Here is a 7,006-nt window from a genome sequence, read left to right as displayed (position 1 = left end):
TTTGCATATGTACATGTCTTTATCTAGAGGTCTATAAATGCCCTTTGCCTCCCAGCTCTTTCCTCTCTTTCCCTTGACTTTCCTCCTGTAGTGGGACAGGAATCTCAAGCTTTAAAAGCAAAGCAAAGCTGTGTCTGTTTATCACAGATCCTGTAGGTGGCACCCGTGCACTGGTCTCAAAAGAGGACCCTACCTTGCCTTTCAGGGAGGACTGTAGGCTCCATCCCACATAATAAACTCACTCACTGCCATGAGCCAGTGCTGACCCATACGCCCCCTGTGGGTTTCCAAGATTGCAACTGTTTAAGGAAGTAGAAAGGCCAGTCTTTCTTCCTCGGAGCTGCTGATGGTTTCGAACTACCAACCATGTGAATCCCAGCCCAATGCGTAATCACTACAGTACCAGAGTTTTATATCATACATAACTCCTGTTTGTAATTCTAAGAGGAAAAGAATTATAGCCTAGTTCCCTCTACCTTCACCTAAAAATAGCATTTCTTTTAATCAAGACAGCTCAGTGGCAATGAGTTTTGGGTTAGAGTGCCTGGGTGATTCAAATGGTTAATGCATGCACTAAGGCTGTTAACTGGACTTCAGGGTGGAAGTTCACGTCCACCTACAGGTACCTCGTTAGAAAGGCCTCGTTACCAAAAGGTCACAATTATTAAAGATCTATTGGAACGAATAAGCATTTCCAATGAAAATTTGACTTCTGAACTGGATGTGTGTAAAGTGTAAAATGTACACAGAATTCTAACTTTATATGAAATTTAATTTTGATTAATGTAATACTGACTGATAGTTTATATTTATTATGTGTTGAAAGTAGGAAAACAGGATTGATATATAAAGGGCCCCCCCGGACAATGGTCCTTAGACACCCTTTGGGTCTGGACATGAACTCACCTCCATGGTTCAATGTTCAGTCAAAACAGTAGACATGTCTACTAATGGAACAATAATGCCAGTTGCATAGTGGTTAGTCGTTGAGCTAACTGCAAGGTCGCTAGTTAGACCCCACCAACCACTCCGAAGGAGAGATATATAAAACTTTCTGTTCCCAGAAAGATTTACAGCCTCGGAAATCCACAGGTAGTTCTACTTTGTCCTATCGGCTCAATGGCAATGAGTTTTGGTTTAAGGAGTCAGTAGTTAATGAAGGCACTAGACTGCCAATGGAATGGTTGGAGGTTCAAGTCCAACCCGCAGGACCTCCAAAGAAAGAACTGGTAACCAAAAGGCTATAAAAACTCTATACAAATATATAGGGTGTTCATGAATTAAAGTCCATTCAAAAGCAATTGGGGTCTTTTAAAAACACTGCACCTGCAGGGGTTCGCAGTTTCACTGGGAAACATTCCATTGATTGGGGGGAGGGGGGGAAATTCAGTTGTTAAAAATTTTTTTCTTTGCACTATGTGGAAATGGGCTTCTTACAGCTTCTTCTGTCCTCAGAGTAAACATAACTGTTTCTTCAATATGATAAGATTCAACTCATTCGTTAAAGCAGCAAGTGACTCCTTTAATTCTGTTCAGATTTGAACTGTCCTTGGGCGCTTCAGTCACTCTGCAATGGCATTGGCATTGGCGTGGTTCTCACCACCATTGGTGTCCTCCTCAGGAACATGCTAGAGAGCCCATGGGCCTCCCCCTAAGGGCAACACCCGCACTCTTTCGGCTGTCATCCCCCTTGAAGACACTCTGCTTCCTTGCGCACAATCTGATGATAGGAGGCAGACACGTTCAGAACTTGCAGCATAGTAAGGCACGGGTCATTTTATGAAAGGCTTTTCATTGCATATGGACCCCCAACAGTGCATCTAGTCTTCCCTGGAATCTAACCGTCTCCTCAGATTCCTTCTCAACATTCTGCAGTCAGCCACAGGCAGGAGGCCCCAGCTGAAACCTAGCTGACGCTTCATTGCCAAGTTAAGTCTCCCCTTCTGTCCTTCTGCCAAAAACGTTTTATCTGGCAAAGCAGTCGTTTCTACATGTATGATACCCCTGACTGCATTTAATTTCCATTTCATCATCTGCATGACATAAGGCTTAACAGAATACCCATGACTTCCCTGTCATTTTAGTTTTCTTGTACTACTGGTCTACTCCCGGGAACAATTGCAGTCTCAGAAACTCACAGGGCAGTTCTACCCTGTCCACAAAGTCACTATGAGTCGGCATCAACTCAATGGAAGCGATTATTGTTATTATTATTATTATTATGACAACGACGACGACGACTACTACTACTACTACTACTACTACTACTACTACTCTCTAAGCAAGAGCCCTGTGGTGCAGTGACTATTCTTTGGGCTGCTAACTACAAGGTCAGCAGTTTGAAACCACCAATGACTCAGAGGGATAAAAATTAGGCTTTCTACTCCTGTAAACTTTACAGTCTCAGAAGCCCCCAGGGGCACTTCACCCCTGTCCTATGGAGTGGCTAGGAGTCAGCATCAGCTCAATGGCAGTGAGTTTGGTTTTATTGTGTCTAATGTTTGCTGGAACCTTTCTGTTTTTCTTTGATGCGTTTGTTGAGTGGAGTTGTATGTTCACCCTGTCGTTTACATACATTCCATTTCAGATGAAATCAGCGACTTTATTTTTTAATGGCACGGTTCTTCGTGTCTATCTCAATTGTGAGCCTTCATTGAGAATCGAGAAGGCACACAGCGGTGGCCGTCAATGCTGCAGGACATATGTACGTGTTCAAGATACTCGTTGGCTTGGGTCTTAAAGGCTTGAAGGTAAACATCTAGCAGGGGACCAACAAAACCAACATGGAAGATGCACACCAGCCTTTGTGATCACCAGGTGTCAATGGGATCAGGTATCAGGCATCAGAAGACCCAAAACAAACAGGCACATTAATGGGAACAAGGCCGGTCGGAGGTGGACCCAAAGCCCATCTGCAGACAACTGGACATCCCCTCACAAAAGGGTGACAAGGAACAAATGAGCCAGCCAGGGTGCAGGATAGCACCGACAACACACACAACATTCCTCTAGGTCTTTAAAGCTCCCCCTTCCCTCTGTGCCCGCTGATCATGACCCCAGTTATACCTTACAAAGCTGGCTAGACCAGAGCATGTACACTGGTACAGACATGAGCTCTGGACACACAGAATCCAGGACAGATAAACCCCTCAGAAACAATAATGGGAGTAGCGATACCATGAGGGTAGAGACATGTGGGGGGACAACGGGGGAACCATCGCAATGATTGATGTATAACTAACCCCCCAGGGAGATGAACAACAGAAATGTGGGTAAAGGGAGACAGCACAGTGTAAAATATGAAAATAGTCATATTTTATAATTTATCAAGGGGTCATGGGGGTAGCAAGGTGGAGGGGGAAAGGGGGAGCTGATACCAAGGGCTCAAGTAGAAAGAAAATGTTTAGAAAAGGATGATGGCAACAAATGTACAAATATGCTTCATACAATTATTGTATGGATCATTATACGAGCTGTAAGAGCCTCCAATAAAATGATTTATAAAACAATATACTCGTCGGCCTACTTGAGCCGAAGGAACCTCTCCAATTTCTTAAGCCAACCTTATCTTCCGTTCATCCCCATAATTTCCTGCCAGTAGCAGCGGACTGTGTGTTCATCGACTGACATTTTCCTGTTTCCACTGCATTGGCCTGCAGGCTCTTCAGGCCAGAGCCAAAGACTGGAATGCTGTCAGAGAATAAGCTGGGATAGACTGAGACTTTCTCCTCCCCTGCTGCCTTTCCCTAAGGGTCATGCAGCTGGAGGAGTGCTGATCTTGAACGTTTGTAGAATGTCCACAGGAAGAATCACAACATCTGGATCCCCCAAAACTGACAACTAAGGCTCAGTGTTCAGTTGCTCAGGAAGTAGTGTACCACCTGCCGTTGAAATCTGCTGACATGGCATCCATTCAGACTCGGGTCGACCCTGGATATCTCTACTGAAGGAGACGGCCTCATCCTTCTCCCTCAGAGGGTTGGTGGGCTTAACCCACCAGCCTTTCCGTTAGCAGCTCAATGGCTCCTTAAATAATGTAGGGCTAAAAGAGCAAGCCAAATCACTTGGGGAATTACATTCTGTGGTCCCTGGAGCAGTGTCTCAGGCAAATGATGATAGAGTGTCCAAAAATCCCCAAATGTCCTAGTCTTCTTATCAGAAAAGGTCAGAATTCATCATCCCGTGGTGAGTCACCAACCAGCCTAGCTAATCCACATAGACCAGATATTGCAAACCAGCTATTCCCGGAAACAGACTGTGATTCACACAAGTCCTTCACCTCTCCCTGTCCTCTGCCCAGCTACTATATTAACGGGGATATGATAGTCTGCTGGACAGTCTATGCTCTAATTGAAATTACCCAAAGACAACAGTCTGATGAAGTGGCCGAACACAGCCCTGCAAAGAGAGATCCATTTTCCAATCCAACTAGGAGGTTAATGATTATATGTCACTTTGGGAAGTCATCACCTCTTTGTTGAAATGAATACTAAGTCCAAATGCATGTTGCTTTGTGTTGGGTCAGACCCTCTAACCTCTAAGGGGCGAGGTCAAGGCCTCCTTCCCACCCCCACTCCCCACCCGATGGAGCAGCTCTGCTAAAGGGCATCAGAATATCTGTAAGACTCACGGTGTCATTCCAGAACTAGAGTGAAGAACTTCCCCCGGGGGAGGAAAAGCATGGTAAGTAACAGCAAGGGTAGGATGACAGGCTGTGTACTCTTAGCCCTAAGAAACCAGAGCCAGGAGGGTCCAGGTTAGGAAGCAGCCTAGATCAGGTGGGCTCCTATGGCTCTTCTCTGGGCTTTGGGGCAAAAGGAAGAAAGAGATTACTGGGGTTTCTATCCATGGAGTCGCTCTGAATTGGAACCCAGTCAGTGGTACATACTATCCTGACTTCAGCTTAGCAACACAAGAGACCCACCAGGAATAAAAGCAAACCTTTGCTTCATTCCAGGAAGCAAGTGTCCCATGAGAAGCTGGACAGAGACTTAAACAGTGCTATTGTCAGCTACTGTCCTGACTCCCAGCAACCTCACCTGCATCAAAATTAAAGGACATCCCTGAGAGATTGGAGTTTTCCAGGGCCGGTTGTTCAGAAGAGTCTACTAGTTGCTCTTCCTAGTCTGGAAGCATAGAAGCCTCCACTGACTGATGGGTGGTGGCTGGACATGGGTGTATGGGCTGGGAATTGAACCTTGGTCTCTAGCATGGAACAGGGAAATTCTACCACTGAACCCCTAGTGCCCCAGCTTCTTACTTAAACCTCAGGAATATGGAAACCTGACTTCCGAAATGACTGCTAGTCTAGAGCAGCGGTTCTCAACCTGTGAGTCTCAACCCCTTTGGGGGTCAAACGACCCTTTCGCAGGGGTCGCCCAATTCATAACAGTAGCGAAATGACAGTTAGGAAGTAGCAACAAAAATAATTTTATGGTTGGGGGGTCACCACAACATGAACTGTATGACAGGGTCGCGGTATTAGGAAGGCTGAGAACCACTGGTCTAGAGGCAGATGGCCGTACAGTGAAGTGCAACATAGACTCCTATTGCCAGATGGGCTGCTTTTTCACTTGGGCTCAACCTTGGACCAAGTGTGCAACCTTGAGGAATTCACCTTTGCGCCTCGGCTTCCGAGACCTGTAAAATGGAGGTTATAATGGTCTCCACCAAAGGAGGGCGGGTAAGAAGGAAGAGATCTGAAGCATATAAGGAGACTGCAGCAGGGTATTCTCCACAGACCTAAACCATCGTGATTCTGAGGCCGCGATCGAACCTGTGGTGAGAACCCAAACAACTTGACATCAGGATAATCGGGGCCATTGAGTCATATTATAAGCACCCATATGGAGTCTCTGGGAGGTGGCCACTAGACAAGGAATATCACAGGGCAGTCCCCAGAGACTGTTGTTAACTGCCCTGGCTTCAGTCAGCCAGACTCATGCTGCCGGTCCGTGCCAGCTGAGTGATTCCTTACAGATTGGCCAGGGTGACCTGCAAGATTTTTGCTGGTAAGAACTCTCAGTTACATCAATTTCCACTCCTGCACCAGCAGCAGCTCAGAACCTTGATAAGTACTCATTGACTTGATAAGTACTCATTGACTCGTTGATACAGTTATGTGTCTAGGATATATATATCCTATAGAGTGGGTAAGGGTTACAAGGTGCTGGTGATGTATAAGTGGGGAAGAGGCATAAACCCCTTGACCTCGCAGTGTTCTGGTGCAGAGAGAGACACCAAAACAAATAAGCCAGTGCCGTATAACCCCAGGGTATATGTATCATGAAGCATAAGAGCACTAGAAGGAGATAAAGAACTTCAGTAGGTAGGACTCTAAGGGGAGTGCCGGAAGGAGATGGCATATGAGCAGAGGACTGATGTGAGTGAGGCGAAAGCCTCCTATCTGGGAGAGTAATTCCACAGACAAGGACAAGTGCAGAGGTTTTGCGACATCGTCCTTGGTGTTCAGTGGGCAGCCCAAGGGCCAGAGGCAAGCTTAGGTTGATTAAAAAGGCAAGTCGCACCACGGATGCACACACTTTGTGTGGCTTGTTCTTTTTTTATGGGGCTTATCACCTTCCATATCCCTTTTTATTCTCTACAGTAGTTAGCAGTACTTTTGATATATGTATATATCTCATATCTAGCATATCGATATATATAAACTGTAAACAAGAGGAAACAGTGGCTTCTAGAAACTGGGTTTCTCCAGGCACCCAAAATACTGTAGAAGAGTCTCTGTGTGGATCTTGCCCTCCCTGCTGCCGGCTGCTGGGTGCTGTTCTGCACGACCAGGCTGGTGCTGGCAAAGTTGCTCAGGAGCCAGGAAGGAATTGTTCTGCCCACCTTTCTATTTTCTGTACCTCCTTGTGCTCCTATCTGATCAGGCTAGACACAAATATATATATTTATATATATATATTGGTTTTTTTAAAACCAATATATAGATTTCTATAAATTTCCTTGTTTCTTCTCTCCTGTCTTTCCTCTGCAAGATATTAAC

Source organism: Echinops telfairi, unplaced genomic scaffold, assembly GCF_000313985.2.
Source record: "Echinops telfairi isolate 266 unplaced genomic scaffold, ASM31398v2 ScPeMD7_1;HRSCAF=3_0, whole genome shotgun sequence".
Taxonomy (NCBI): Eukaryota; Metazoa; Chordata; class Mammalia; order Afrosoricida; family Tenrecidae; genus Echinops; species Echinops telfairi.
This window is presented reverse-complemented; position numbering follows the sequence as displayed.